This window comes from Calliopsis andreniformis, chromosome 7 (assembly GCF_051401765.1).
Source record: "Calliopsis andreniformis isolate RMS-2024a chromosome 7, iyCalAndr_principal, whole genome shotgun sequence".
Taxonomy (NCBI): domain Eukaryota; kingdom Metazoa; phylum Arthropoda; class Insecta; order Hymenoptera; family Andrenidae; genus Calliopsis; species Calliopsis andreniformis.
The window spans coordinates 4585138-4599848 of NC_135068.1; the positions used below are offsets into that span (position 1 = coordinate 4585138).

At 35.5% G+C, this 14711-nt stretch overlaps 1 protein-coding gene, 6 non-coding genes and 1 pseudogene across 7 annotated transcripts in view; all 8 read left to right on the forward strand.

Moving 5' to 3' along the window:
• The window catches only part of Machr-b (muscarinic acetylcholine receptor), a 129565-nt gene that overhangs the window by 76629 nt on the left and 38225 nt on the right, over nucleotides 1-14711 (forward strand). The gene's annotated exons all lie outside the window — the stretch shown is intronic.
• On the forward strand, nucleotides 2296-2414 carry LOC143181995 (5S ribosomal RNA; annotated as a pseudogene).
• LOC143182005 (5S ribosomal RNA) lies at nucleotides 2731-2849 on the forward strand. The gene has a single exon (XR_013002384.1). It is a non-coding gene; the product is annotated as a 5S ribosomal RNA (ribosomal RNA).
• Nucleotides 3167-3285, forward strand: LOC143182006 (5S ribosomal RNA). Its single transcript, XR_013002385.1, has one exon. It is a non-coding gene; the product is annotated as a 5S ribosomal RNA (ribosomal RNA).
• Nucleotides 3795-3868, forward strand: Trnai-aau (transfer RNA isoleucine (anticodon AAU)). Its single transcript has one exon. It is a non-coding gene; the product is annotated as a tRNA-Ile (tRNA).
• LOC143182007 (5S ribosomal RNA) lies at nucleotides 12025-12143 on the forward strand. Its single transcript, XR_013002386.1, has one exon. It is a non-coding gene; the product is annotated as a 5S ribosomal RNA (ribosomal RNA).
• LOC143181988 (5S ribosomal RNA) lies at nucleotides 12426-12544 on the forward strand. The gene has a single exon (XR_013002373.1). It is a non-coding gene; the product is annotated as a 5S ribosomal RNA (ribosomal RNA).
• LOC143181989 (5S ribosomal RNA) lies at nucleotides 12861-12979 on the forward strand. The gene has a single exon (XR_013002374.1). It is a non-coding gene; the product is annotated as a 5S ribosomal RNA (ribosomal RNA).

Below are 14711 nucleotides of genomic sequence, written 5' to 3' on the forward strand. Positions count from 1 at the left end.
GGCAAAAATGGAACACCAAAGGAAAAACTCAGTTTACAAAAAAAAGAGATTAATAGAACACGAAGAAAATATGGTAGGCAAAAAAAAACAATTAACAGAAGAAAACGTAGGAACATCCTCAACATCAACCCATGGGATGGACTGGGAAGAGTCAGAGTCAGCCAAGCAGCAAGATGAAAGGGTAAATCACAAAAACATAGAAGCACAGTCATCTAGAGAACAGAGACAGGGCTACAGGGAGATAAAACCGCCTATTATATATATAATGGGTGCATCACAACAAGCCACGTTCAGGTTAGCTAAAGAAAACCTACAACTAAATAACTTTAAGATAAAACGCATCAATAATAATAAACACTACATTCAAGTAGAGAAAATAGCGGAATATATAAATACGATAGAAGCTCTCAAAGCAAAAGAAATAAATTTCTTCACCTTCACTCCCAAAGAAGTGAAACCTAAGACATTGCTCTTAAAAGGATTAGACAACAGCTTCGAAGCAAGTGAAATTTTAGATGAACCAGTAAGACTAAACTTAGAAAACGTAAAATTCCTCAAAGTAACACAATTCTCCACCATAAAATCAAAAAAAACAACACGAAGCTGCCTTTCTTTAGTGTGCAGGTATCCCCAAATAGTGACTTAAGTGTAATAACCAGAACTAAATTCCTATTACATCAAGTAATATCGTGGGAAAGGATAATCAAAAAAGATCCATTAGTATGCTACAGGTGCCAGAGGACGGGTCATTCATCCACAAATTGCCAACTAGAATTCAGATGTGTAAAATGCGAACATAAACATGAACCAGGTAACTGTAAACTCAAAAAAGACGAAAAAGTAGACCTACAAAAAATTTTTTGTATTAGATGTAGAATTTATGGACACCCAGCGTCTTACAAAGGGTGCCCTAAATTAAAAGAAATAAAAAATGTAGTTTTACCCCAGTAAATGTGAAACAATTTTATTTAGACAAAAGCTAAAAAATAAATGCAAGACTTTTCGGAATACATATAAGAACTTTGGAATAATAGCAGAAAACACAAAAATACCACATAAAAACATAGTCAAGTACCTAGGAATACACTTGGATGACAGGTTGCTCCTAAATAAACATATAAATATTCAGCTAGAAAAAGCACAGAAGGCCTTTAAAGCAAATGGTAGAATCTTTTATTCAAACCACCTTAATAACAGGATCAAAATTTTATGTTATCTTCTACTAATCAGGCCAATATTAACATATGGGTGCCCCATATGGTTCAACTTGAGCCCGCACCAGATGGAAAAAATCAGGATGTTTGAAAGAAAATGCCTAAGTGCATGCCTACACATGTATAGAAGCAGACATACAAACTTCTTACACTACGAAAGCTGTAATCATCTGTACAATACAGCCAACATATCAAGGATAGACAGCCATATAATAAAACTAATCAGAGACTACTTTGCAAAATTATCACAAATAAAAAGCAACAACCTAATATGGAGCTCCCTGTATCCAAATGATGAATACTACGAAAGAACCACCAAAACAGGAAACATACCACCCGAAGCCTTTATATACTTAGACAGGACGGGCAGAATCACGGACAATAACATTGTACCTATTATATACCACATCAACAGAAAATCCAGCGACAAAAGAATAATGTATCCAAAAAACATAAACAGTAGGGATACCAATATTGATATAGTATATAATACATCTTTACCAAGTAGAGACATAAAAGACAACTATAAAAAAAAACACAAGAAATACTGGTGGCTAGAGGAATCAGCAATAAATGGATAGTCAATAGACCTTAGAAAACTAGGATAAGCACAGCCTTATCACAAAAAATGCAACCAATAATAGGGAAAACCAAACTCAACCAGATAGTATCGGTGATTACTCTTAACCATATGAGTACAATGTAAATATGTAAATATGTAAATAGACAGAGGAGTGCAAGAACGATGAGTGTATGGTTTGAGTGAATGGAGAGTGTTTGGATGTGTTATTACCAATTCAGGAGTCAGAAACAAAAAGTGTTCAGATTTTTTTATAAAAAAAAAATATTTTATTTTTTTTTAGAACACAATTAATTTCCTCAATATATAATTCTTAGGCATAGTTATGTCAAAAATAATAATCATTAGAACAAACAGTATTAACAAAACATTATATGAGCGTTATGCGAGCGCCCCAAAGGGGACAATCTAACAATATGTTAACTAATACAGAAAATAATTGTAATATTCATTACGCTATACAATGTAATCTATGTAAACATTGTACATGAATAAAATATGCTTCATAAAAAAAAAACGCAGAAAGCACCGGTTCTCGTCTGATCACCGCAGTTAAGCTGCATTGGGCACGGTCAGTACTTGGATGGGTGACCGCCTGGGAACACCGTGTATTGTTGGCATAATTCCTTTTTGAATTTTTTTACGACATGCCTTTTCTAAGACAGTGATCGTATTTTTGCGTGAGGTTTGTAAGTATTATCACCATTACTGAATACACAAGTGGGCTAATATGTTTGATGTGAGAGGGATATTATTTTGGACTATATTGAAGCCAAACTCGATTAAGGATGTGTATGTGTAAAATACAAAATTGGAAAAAAGATATATGAGCGCAAGTAACATTTTTATCCGCTCAGAAGTAGATACACATTATCCCTGACCAGAGCAGTTGGAGTAACACCGTGCCTAGTCAGACCAGTCGAAGTAGTTTACTCCGTCAACGATCATACTACGCAGAAAGCACCGGTTCTCGTCTGATCACCGAAGTTAAGCTGCATTGGGCACGGTCAGTACTTGGATGGGTGACCGCCTGGGAACACCGTGTATTGTTGGCATAATTCCTTTTTGAATTTTTATACGAGATGCCTTTGCTAAGATAGTGATCGCACTTTTTTTGCGTGAGGTTTATAAATATTATCAGCAGTCCCCGATACACAGAAAGGCCAATATTTTTGTCATGAAAAGGATATTATTTTGGACTCTATTGAAGATAAAATCGACTAAGGATGTGTATGTGTAAAATAGAAAATTGGAAAAAAGATATGTGAGCGCAAGTAACATTTTTATCCGTTCAGAAGTAAATGCATTGTTCCTGGCCAAGCCAGTTGGAGTAACACCGTCCCTAGTCAGACCAGTCGAAGTAGTTTACTCCGTCAACGATCATACTACGCAGAAAGCACCGGTTCTCGTCTGATCACCGAAGTTAAGCTGCATTGGGCACGGTCAGTACTTGGATGGGTGACCGCCTGGGAACACCGTGTATTGTTGGCACAATTCCTTTTTGAATTTTTTTACGACATGCCTTTTCTAAGACAGTGATCGTATTTTTGCGTGAAGTTTATACGTATTATCACCATTACTGAATACACAAGTGGGCCAATATGTTTGTCGCCAGAAGGATATTATTTTGAACTATACTGAAGACAAAATCGATTAAGGATGTGTATGTGTAAAATACAAAATTAGAGAAAAGATGTGTGAGCGCAAGTAACATTTTTATCCGTTCCGAAGTAGATACACACTGTCGCTGGCCAGACCAGTTGGAGTAACACTGTCCGTAGTCAGACGAGTCGAAGTAGAATACTCCGTCAAGGATCATACTACACAGAAAGCACCGGTTCTCGAGCTCAGTTGGTTAGAGCGTCGTGCGAATAACGCGAAAGTCGCGGATTCGATCCCCTCATGGGTCAAATTTTTTTGCGTAAAATACGATTGAATTTTTATACTTGAGAAATTCAAATTGCATGGAAAACCTCGAGGAAAAGAGGACAGGTCAAGTAGGCCCATTAGCTCAGCTGGTTAGAGCGTCGTGCTAATAACGCGAAGGTCGTGGGTTCGATCCCCCCATGGGCCACGTTCCTCTTTTGTGAATTTTTTTAAGGATAAATAAGTTGTATACACGAAAAGTTAAATGTGAGGAGTGGGTATCAACCGGATCCATTAGCTCAGTTAGTTAGAGCGTCGTGCTTATGTAAATAGACAGAGCAGGGCAAGAATGATGAGTGTATGGTATGAGTGAATGGAGAGAGTATGTATGTGTTATTACCAATACAAGGAGACAGAAACAAAAAGTGTCCAGGTTTTTTATAAAAAAGAATATTTTATTTTTTTTAGAACACAATTTCTTTCCTTAATAGATAATTCTTATGCAGAGTTGTATCAAAAATAATAATTTTATAAGAACAAACAGTACAAACAAAGTATTTCATGAGCGTTTATGCGAGCGCCTCAAAGGGGCCAGTCTAACAATAATTTTAATTAATATAGAAAATAATTGTAATATTCATTACGCTATACAATGTAACCACTGTAAGCATTGTACATGAATAAGTATGCTTTATAAAAAAAAAAAAATTAGAGCGTCGTGCTGGGGAGCGTCGTGCTGGCTGCCGTGCTGGACGGACGCGACTAACATAACCTATAAAGTGCGCAGCAGCGCGTGGTGTGTATAATACACAAATCGTATTATCTGGCGGTAGCGCCAGAGTAATAAATAGTAATAAATAGTGATATCAGAAATAAATCATTCGGAGAAGATAAAATCGAGCAGAGAGTCGTAGAAAAGGGGAATAATCCCCCAAATCCACAAAGGTTATGTCCGCACGTGGCGGATAATAATACAAAACTTAGCAATGATCTCCAGTACCTACTGGAATCTGTGCGAGTGGGAAAGTGGCTGAGTCTCGCTTGATCCCTCGCAGGTAAAGGACGTGTCGAAGCGCTCCTGATCCTAAGAACGAAGTACCTAAGCGGAAACAAAAAGTCGCAGTACCGGAACAGTGAAATTCTACGAGATTCGGATAAATAAGAAAAATTAGTGAAGAAACAGAAACTAAACAGGGGGGTTGCCCCCCTGAAATATCAAATGCAGACCATCTGCAAAATAATAAATCAAAATCGTTAAACAGTGAAGTGTTCCAAGACATAGTTAAAGCATTCAAAGATGAAGATTATGAAAACAAAAAAAAACAAAAATCTACCGTCTATCAGCATAAGATTGGACAAAATAATAAATTCAAGAAGAAAGATAGTTAAAGACCAGCAGAAACCGAACATCCCAGGAAATAATAAAATCCTAACAAATCCAAAAATTTCACCAGCAAGTAAAATGACGAAAACTAAGAATACGTTGAAAAAACAGAAAGAGCAGAAAGAGACGATGGAAGAGAACAACAAAGAACTCTTAGAGTACATAAATAGTTTAAAACAAACCATCGCAAATCTAACAAAACAACTAGAAGAAGAAAGAAAGCAAAAGGCTAAACCAAAAATGGATGGCATATACGAAAACGCTAAAAGAAAGGCGAAAGAAAACGTTCGTGAAAACAGCGAAAATACACCAGGATGGGACACCACCAATGAAGCAGGTAGCTCACAGTCGAGCACACACACAGAGGCCCTCAGGAGCTCAAACAAAAGAAGAAAAGGAGGAGGAGCAGAGCAAGAGGAAATGGAGAGGCCAGAAAAGGACTCTACAAATTCACAACCTCAGATGGACATAGAGTGGCACGAACCGATTCCAGGGCCGCATGCAAAAGTTCTAGGAACCCCAACGCAAGGGCCGCATACGACAGCAGAATTCGAACAGTCGGTAAAGCCACCGATAATTCATGTTTTCGAATCCTCTCAGAGTTCAACTTATAGGCTAGCGAAAGAAACTTTAAATATTAAAAACTTTAGAATTAAGCAAACAAATAGCAAAAAACATAACATACAAGTAGATAATCTAGAAGAATACAAAGCAATCATTGAATTAATGAAAATAAGAAAAATAAAATTCTATTCATACACACCTAAATCATTAAAACTAAAAACAGTACTCCTGAAAGGAATAGATAATAGTTTTACGCCGAGTGAAATACTTAACGAAATTAACAATATGAAAATAACAAACGTCGATATTATAAAAATTTTCGAGTTTTCAACAAAGAAATCAATTAGAGAAAAGAAACAACTACCCTTTTTCATAGACCAAATTTTACCTAATAGCGATCTCAAAACCTTAACCAGTATTAAATATATATTACACCAGTCAGTTAGATGGGAAAAAATAATTAAAAACGAGCCTACGATATGCTCACGTTGCCAAAGAGCAGGACACGCATCCTCAAATTGTTACTTAGATTTCAGATGCGTAAAATGCGCGGAAAATCATGAACCGGGAAACTGTGCAATTAAAAAAGAAGTAACAATAGATAAAACACAAATATATTGCGTAAGATGTAAAAATTACGGGCATCCAGCATCGTACAAAGGGTGCACAAAATTTAACTTACTTCCGTTTAGACTTAAGCACAAATTACCGTATCAATCTTTACAAATATTCCATCAGGAATGAAACTCAAAAGACTGATCACAGAATTCTAATTAAGGTATATATATATATAATATATAAGTATAACTTTTAAAGGCAGGTTTTTTCGAGCGACATATATTATTTTTCTGCACATCAGTCATTATTGTTAATTATAATAACAACCAGAGCAGGGTATTAAGCAAAATTGTAAGCGAGCATAATATACACATACAGTAATATCTCTAGGTTAAGCTTATCATGTAAGCAGGTACTAGTTGTTAAGCAATAAGAGTACATTGCATTGTATGCTACATATGTAATGTATACATTTTATACAAAGTGCAATAAATATGTTACAACAACAAAAAATTTTAATTTAAAGGTATTATCAGCATTACTGATAACAAAAGAGGGCCAATATGTTTGTCATGGGAAAGATATTATTTTGGATTATATTGTAGTGATTGCATTTTTTGCGTGAGTTTTACAAATATTATCCGCATTCCTGAATACACAGGAAGGCCAATATTTTTGTCGTGAGAAGGATATTGTTTTGGACTATATTGATGACAAAATCGGTTAAGGATGTGTGAGCGCAAGTAATATTCTTATCCGTTCAGAAGTAAATGCATTGTTCCTGGCCAGAGCAGTTGGAGTAACACCGTGCCTAGTCAGACCAGTCGAAGTAGTTTACTCCGTCAACGATCATACTACGCAGAAAGCACCGGTTCTCGTCTGGGTGGTAGAGCACTGGTTTCGTTGAAAACACCGGTTCTCGTCCGAATTAAGATATTATCACAGTTGCGAAACAGTTTAACTTCAATAGACTACTAATCCATTAGTAGTGGAATATTTATAAAGTTGATTAGCACGCAATTTATTGAATTATCTACAAAATAAGTGAACCTAACCAAAAAAATGAACTACTAACCTCAAATGAGGGGCAAAATGCCAAGGCATTTGGCGCGGTAGTTATAAAATACAGAAAGAGAAAGATACAGCATCCTGAAATGAATAATATTCAAAGGAAAAAACACAATCAAAATAGTACAATTCCTACTCAAAACCGATTCCAGTTACTCGAAGACAACAATGGAATGGATATGGATGAAACTACCAAAGAAGAAGAGGATAACACAAACACAAAGAGCAGCAGGAACCCCCCACCGCTGGTGCTACATGGAAAAATTGAATCATATTCAATTTTCACAAAGGCATTAAAAGATTTACTAAAACAAGATTATCATGTGAAGTACCATAATGACTTCACAGAAGTATTCACATCAATGAAGGAACAATATGAGCTTCTCAAAGGAATATGGCAACAGGAAAAATTCAGCTTTCATACATACACGGACAAAAATGAAAAAAGAAAAACCTTTGTTGTAAAAGGTTTACATGAACAAACAGAATGCCAGGACATAAAACTTGAACTATTGGAATTGGGATATGAAATAATTAATGTAAATATAATGAAAAATACTATACAACCAAAATATATGGTTACGATGAAGGGAAATGTGCAGTTAAACAAACTGAGGCAAGCGGTCAAACATATAACGAACACAAAAATAGAATGGGACAATTATGTGAACAAGAGACGTGTAACACAATGCCACAGATGTCAAAGCTGGGGACACGCCACTGCAAATTGTTATGCCAAACCAGTGTGTCTAAAGTGCGCTGAACAGCACTTGACAAAGGACTGCATAAAAAGCAAGGATACCCCTGCAAAATGTGCAAACTGCGGAGGTGACCATCCAGCAAATACTACAACATGCCAAGAATACATAAAAAGGATCAAAATAATAGAAGCGAGGAGCGCTGCCACACAACAAAGAATCAAACAAAAAGGAAAAATAGGACCAAAACCAACTTTTGATGTAAAGGACCACACACAGTATCCTAGTTTAAGTCAACGAGCTACTTCAGCAACGCAAAGAAATAACGTGTACCCAGTATGGAATCAGCCACCCTCATCACTAGGAACTAGGAAGACCTCGTACACTGAAGTACAACACAACATACAAATAAATAGTAGTGACAATAATCAACATGAAACAAACAACACGGTAACATATAATCCAGTTAATAGTACACATGTTCAAGATTTTATCTCTCTGGCTAAAGAAATAAATGAACTCAACACAATGTTTAATATCAGAAAAATGCTTACCACAGTCAGAAATTTTAGAAATAGTTTACAGCAATGTAAGACTGCTGGGCAACAATTTCAATTATTATTAGAATTCTGTGATAAACTCAACAATGAATAATGTGAAAATTTGCAGCTGGAATGCAAATGGTCTACGAAATAGAGTAGGAGAACTAATAGATTTTATTTCAAGGGCAAAAATAGATATAGTATTAATAAGTGAAACAAGACTGAATGAACATATTAAACTTAAAATTCGAAACTATAAGTGCCTTAGAAAAGATAAAGGAAGTACTGCCGGAGGCTTAGTAATACTTATTAGAAATAACATACCTTATAAAGAAATTTACCTGACTGAAGATATATCTATAGAATATTTAGGTATTAAGCTAGCTAGTAATGTAAATATTATAGCAGTATATAATAGCCCAAATGCAATATACTCAGCCAAAGATATAGATAAACTTGTTAATATAGGCAACAAGGTTATTTTGGTGGGAGATCTAAATGCACGTCACAGTACATGGAACTGCCACATAAATAATTCAAGAGGTATAATTTTACATAAGTACATATTAGAAAGTAACTGTAGCTTAATGTTTCCTGACGAACCAACTCATTTTCCTGAAAATGGTACAACACCAACCACAATTGACATTGGAATAAATAAGAACATCACAAATGTTTCAGACATACAGTCATTAAATGAGTTATCATCAGATCATAATCCAATTATGTTTACACTGTATTCTCAAACTAAGTCAGAAAACCCACTAAGAATATATGACTATGAAAACACAGACTGGGACAAATTTAGACAAATGGCACACAATAGAGTTAAAATAACACCAAATATTAGAACTATAAGTGAACTGGAGAAAGAAGTGCAGAGATATACAAACATAATCAAAAATTGCATTGAACAAGCTGTCCCTATAAAATGTGTGGAGCAAATTCAGGATAAACTTCCACAATATATAATACAATTAATCAAGGATAGAAATAAAATAAGAAGACTCTGGCAAAGAACAAGGAATATGGAGCATAAGAAACTAATGAAAAAATATAATAATAGTATTAGATCAGCTATCATAAATCATAGAAATGAAACCTGGAGAAAGAAATTAGAAAAACTGAATGTAAATGATAACTCATTATGGAGAATGACTAAAATATTCAAAAATGAATTTAAACCCATACCCACTATTGTAAAGAATGGTGAGGAGGCCATAACAGATATAGAAAAGGCTAACATGCTTGCAACCCAATTTGAAGAAGTCCATAACCTAGACACTAGCAACAATACTTATGAACAAACCAACATAACAAATCAGGTACAGCAATATATAAACGAAGCCTCTAATAAAGATTGGTCAAAATACATAACATCACCTATTGAAGTCAAAGAAATAATTAAGAAACTCCCATCGCGTAAAGCCCCTGGAATGGACAAAATTCAAAACATTATATTCAAACAGCTAGGCAGAAAACCAATAGTGCAACTTGTATACTTAATCAATGCCACAATAAAACTGACATACTTTCCAAGTCATTGGAAGACAGGAAAAATCATATCCATATTAAAATCCGGAAAGAACAGTGCCGAACCGAGTAGCTACAGACCAATCAGTTTACTTCCAACCATGAGTAAAATAACAGAAAAAGTCATTCTGAAGAGGCTAAGAGAACATGAAGAAAAAAACAATATTATAAACGAACATCAATTTGGATTCAGAAAGTACCATAACACAGTGCAACAGGTAACTCGAATAGTGAACGACATTAGTACCAACTTCAACAAAAATAATGTAACTGTTATGTTGCTATTAGACATAGAAAAAGCGTTCGACAGAGTTTGGTTTGAGGGAATTACCCATAAAATGATTAAATACCAGTATCCAACTCCTCTAATCAAATGGGTCTATTCATATCTAAGAAATAGAAAACTGCAGGTTGACGTAAATGGGGCTACCAGTCAAAAACGCAAAGTTAGAGCAGGCGTACCGCAAGGATCTGTATTAGGGCCAAATCTATTCAATATATTCATTAACGACCTACCAACATTCACAAAAACAAATTTAGCATTGTTCGCAGACGATACAGCGATTTACGCACACTCATTTAGTGCAATTGTGGCAGCTAAACAAATACAGATACATGTAGACCTATTAACTAAATTTTACGACTTTTGGAAAATCACCGTAAATGCCAGTAAAACAGAAGCAATAGTATTTAGCAAAAAACATAGAGATGTAAAAATCTACCACCCAATTAAAGTATATAATCACAAAACACAACTATCAAATAGTACAAAGTATTTAGGAGTACATCTAGACAATAAGTTAACATATAAACAACATATTAAACAAGTTCTGCGCAAAGCCTACTCTATACAAAAAAAAGTATATCCTTTGATGGTTTCCCCAAATCTATCTAGATTAAATAAGAAATTAATATACAAAATGATACTTAGACCCACTATCCTGTATGCCTGCCCTGTGTGGTGTGGAGCTTCCCAAACAAATATCAAATTGCTTCAGGTGTATCAAAATAAGTGCCTTAGATTAATATTATCTGAGAATAGGTATGCTAGAATTAAGGACTTACATGTAAATACTGATATACCATTAATCATAGATCACATAAGAGAACTAGCAGAACGTTTCTACACCAGCCAACTAGGAAACAACAAACTAACAGTAAACATAACAGAAATAAGAAGTTATAACCTTCCGTTTAGACTTAAACACAAATTACCATATCAATCTCTACAAATATTCCACCAGGAACGCAACTCAAAAGACTGAACAGAATTAGAATCACAGAATTCTAATTAAGGTATATATATAATATATAATACATAAGTATAAGTTTTAAAGGCAGGTTTTTTCCGAGCGACATATAATATTTTCCTGCATCTCAGTCATTATCGTGAATTGTAATAATAACCAGAGCAGGGTATGAAGTAAAATCGCAAGCGAGCATAATATACACTTATAGTAATATCTCTAGGTTAAGCTTATCATGTAAGCAGGTACTAGTTGTAAGCAATAAGAGTACAATACATTGGATATATGGTTATACTACATGTGTAATGTATACATTTTACAAAGTGCAATAAATATGTTACAAAAAAAAAAAAAAAAAAAAAAAGGTTCTCGTCTGATCACCGAAGTTAAGCTGCATTGGGCATGGTCAGTACTTGGATGGGTGACCGCCTGGGAACACCGTGTATTGTTGGCATAATTCCTTTTTGAATTTTTATACGACATGCCTTTTCTAAGACAGTGATCGTATTTTTGCGTGAGGTTTATAAGTATTATCACCATTACTGAATACACAAGTGGGCTAATATGTTCGATGTGAGAGGGATATTATTTTGGACTATATTGAAGCCAAACTCGATTAAGGATGTGTATGTGTAAAATACAAAATTGGAAAAAAGATATATGAGCGCAAGTAACATTTTTATCCGTCCCGAAGTAGATACACACTGCCCCTGGCCAGAGCAGTTGGAGTAACACCGTCCCTAGTCAGACCAGTCGAAGTAGTTTACTCCGTCAACGATCATACTACGCAGAAAGCACCGGTTCTCGTCTGATCACCGAAGTTAAGCTGCATTGGGCACGGTCAGTACTTGGATGGGTGACCGCCTGGGAACACCGTGTATTGTTGGCACAATTCCTTTTTGAGTTTTTATACGACATGCCTTTTCTAAGACAGTGATCGTATTTTTGCGTGAGTTTTAAAAATATTATCCGCATTCCTGAATACACAGGAAGGCCAATACTTTTGTCGTGAGAAGAATATTGTTTTGGACTATATTGAAGACAATATTGGTTAAGGATGTGCGAGCGCAAGTAACATTTTTATCCGTTCAGAAGTAGATACACATTGTCCCTGGCCAGAGCAGTTGGAGTAACAGCGTCGCTAGTCAGACCAGTCGAAGTAGAATACTCCGTCAACGATCATACTACGCAGAAAGCACCGGTTCTCGTCTGATCACCGAAGTTAAGCTGCATTGGGCACGGTCAGTACTTGGATGGGTGACCGCCTGGGAACACCGTGTATTGTTGGCACAATTACTTTTTGAATTTTTTTACGACATGCCTTTTCTAAGACAGTGATCGTATTTTTGCGTGAGGTTTATAAGTATTATCACCATTACTGAATACACAAGTGGGCTAATATGTTCGATGTGAGAGGGATATTATTTTGGACTATATTGAAGCCAAACTCGATTAAGGATGTGTATGTGTAAAATACAAAATTGGAAAAAAGATATGTGAGCGCAAGTAACATTTTTATCCGCTCAGAAGTAGATACACATTGTCCCTGGCCAGAGCAGTTGGAGTAACACCGTCCCTAGTCAGACCAGTCGAAGTAGTTTACTCCGTCAACGATCATACTACGCAGAAAGCACCGGTTCTCGTCTGATCACCGAAGTTAAGCTGCATTGGGCACGGTCAGTACTTGGATGGGTGACCGCCTGGGAACACCGTGTATTGTTGGCATAATCCCTTTTTGAATTTTTATTTGACATGCCTTTTCTAAGACAGTGATCGCATTCTTTTGCGTGAGGTTTAAAAATATTATGAGTAGTACTGAATAGAAAGGAAAGCCCATACGGTTGTCATAAGAAGGATACTATTTTCGACTATACTGTAGACAAAATCAGTAAAGGATGTGTAGGTGTAGAGTACAAAATTTGGAAAAGTATGTATAAGAGCATGTAACATGTTTATGAGTTTAGTAATAGATACACATTGTCCCTAGTCAAACCAGTGGAAGTACAGTATTCCGTCAACGATCGTACTACGCAGAAGGCACCGGAGGGCGCGCGCGTAGTGCGGACTGTACACATGCCTCTTAAACGATAGCATATTTTTATAATTCTTAGTGAATAAAACTAAGCTTGGACAATTATAGATATACGTACCCTCGAGGGTAAACCATAATTGAAGATAACAACAAAGAAAATGAATCAGAAACACCCAGAAATGAGTGTTACGTGAAACAAGAACACGTGGGCGATACCCTAACCTATACAAAGAGGAACACCGAAAGCGTGGTCAGCGACTTATTCCTTAGTGATGTATTTCTTTTGCTGCGGAAAAAGTATAAAATCGTCGGATTAAGAAGAAAAATTCTGAATCCAAAACCGAACACCCACATAGGAAAAAATGGAAGACCATTTTTAGAACAAGAAAATGAAAATGTAGAAAAACCAGCTGCATGCATAGGATTGGACTACAAGACAAAACAGTATTGTTGGTAGAAAAAAATGATAAGCTAAGAAAAGAAATAAATAACCTTAGACCCTTAATTGAAGAAGTAAAAAGGTTAAAGAAGATCTTAAATCAAAAAACACCCACCAAAGTAACGCGTAAAAGAAACACTGAAAACAGATTTTGAGTCCTTTCGACACAAGATGATGAGAAGATGGGTACAGACAATGTATCCAATGTATCATTTATAACAAATCTCAAAAAGAAGAATAGAGACTGTCAAAGCTTTGTCGAAAGGCGTAGTTCAAAGTAAAATCAACACTGATTATCATACAGGTACATGTACAATGGAACCAAAAAATTATAAACCACTGCCAATAAATATTGCTTATCAAAAGCCGAAAGATACAAAGAACCTAATAAATAACGAATTAAGCAACATTAAATTTCATATCAAACTTAGAAGTGCTTTACATCATTTCATACATTTAAAATCCACAGAAGATCACAAGAAGGTGAGGGCCTTGTTAAAGGCAGATACTAACTTCTTCTCCTTTATACTAAAAGAGGGAAAGGTTCCTACATTTCTACTTAAGGAAATCAGTGGTAGTTTCTCTAAAGAAGAAGTTTTTGAAGAACTAAAAGCTTTAAAGATAAAAGACCTAAATTTTATTAAAGTATTTATTAGATTCTCTACTACACTTTCTAGACATAATAACCTTGTATAATTAGACCAGATAGCCAGTCTTCGCTATTCAAGCAAAAAAAATATGTGACACATCAAGTAGTATTATGAGAAAAGATGGGTCGCAATGAAACCATCCAATGTAAAAGATGTCAGCGATTAGGGCATGGAGCAATAAACTGCAATCTAGCCTATAATTGTGTGAAATGCAATGAAGGGTATATTCCTGGATAATGTAAAATCTCAGCAGACAATAAAACAAGCAATGAAAAGCTTTTTCGTGTCAATTGCAACAGCTTTGGTCATCCTGTCTTTTATAAGGGATGTTTAAAA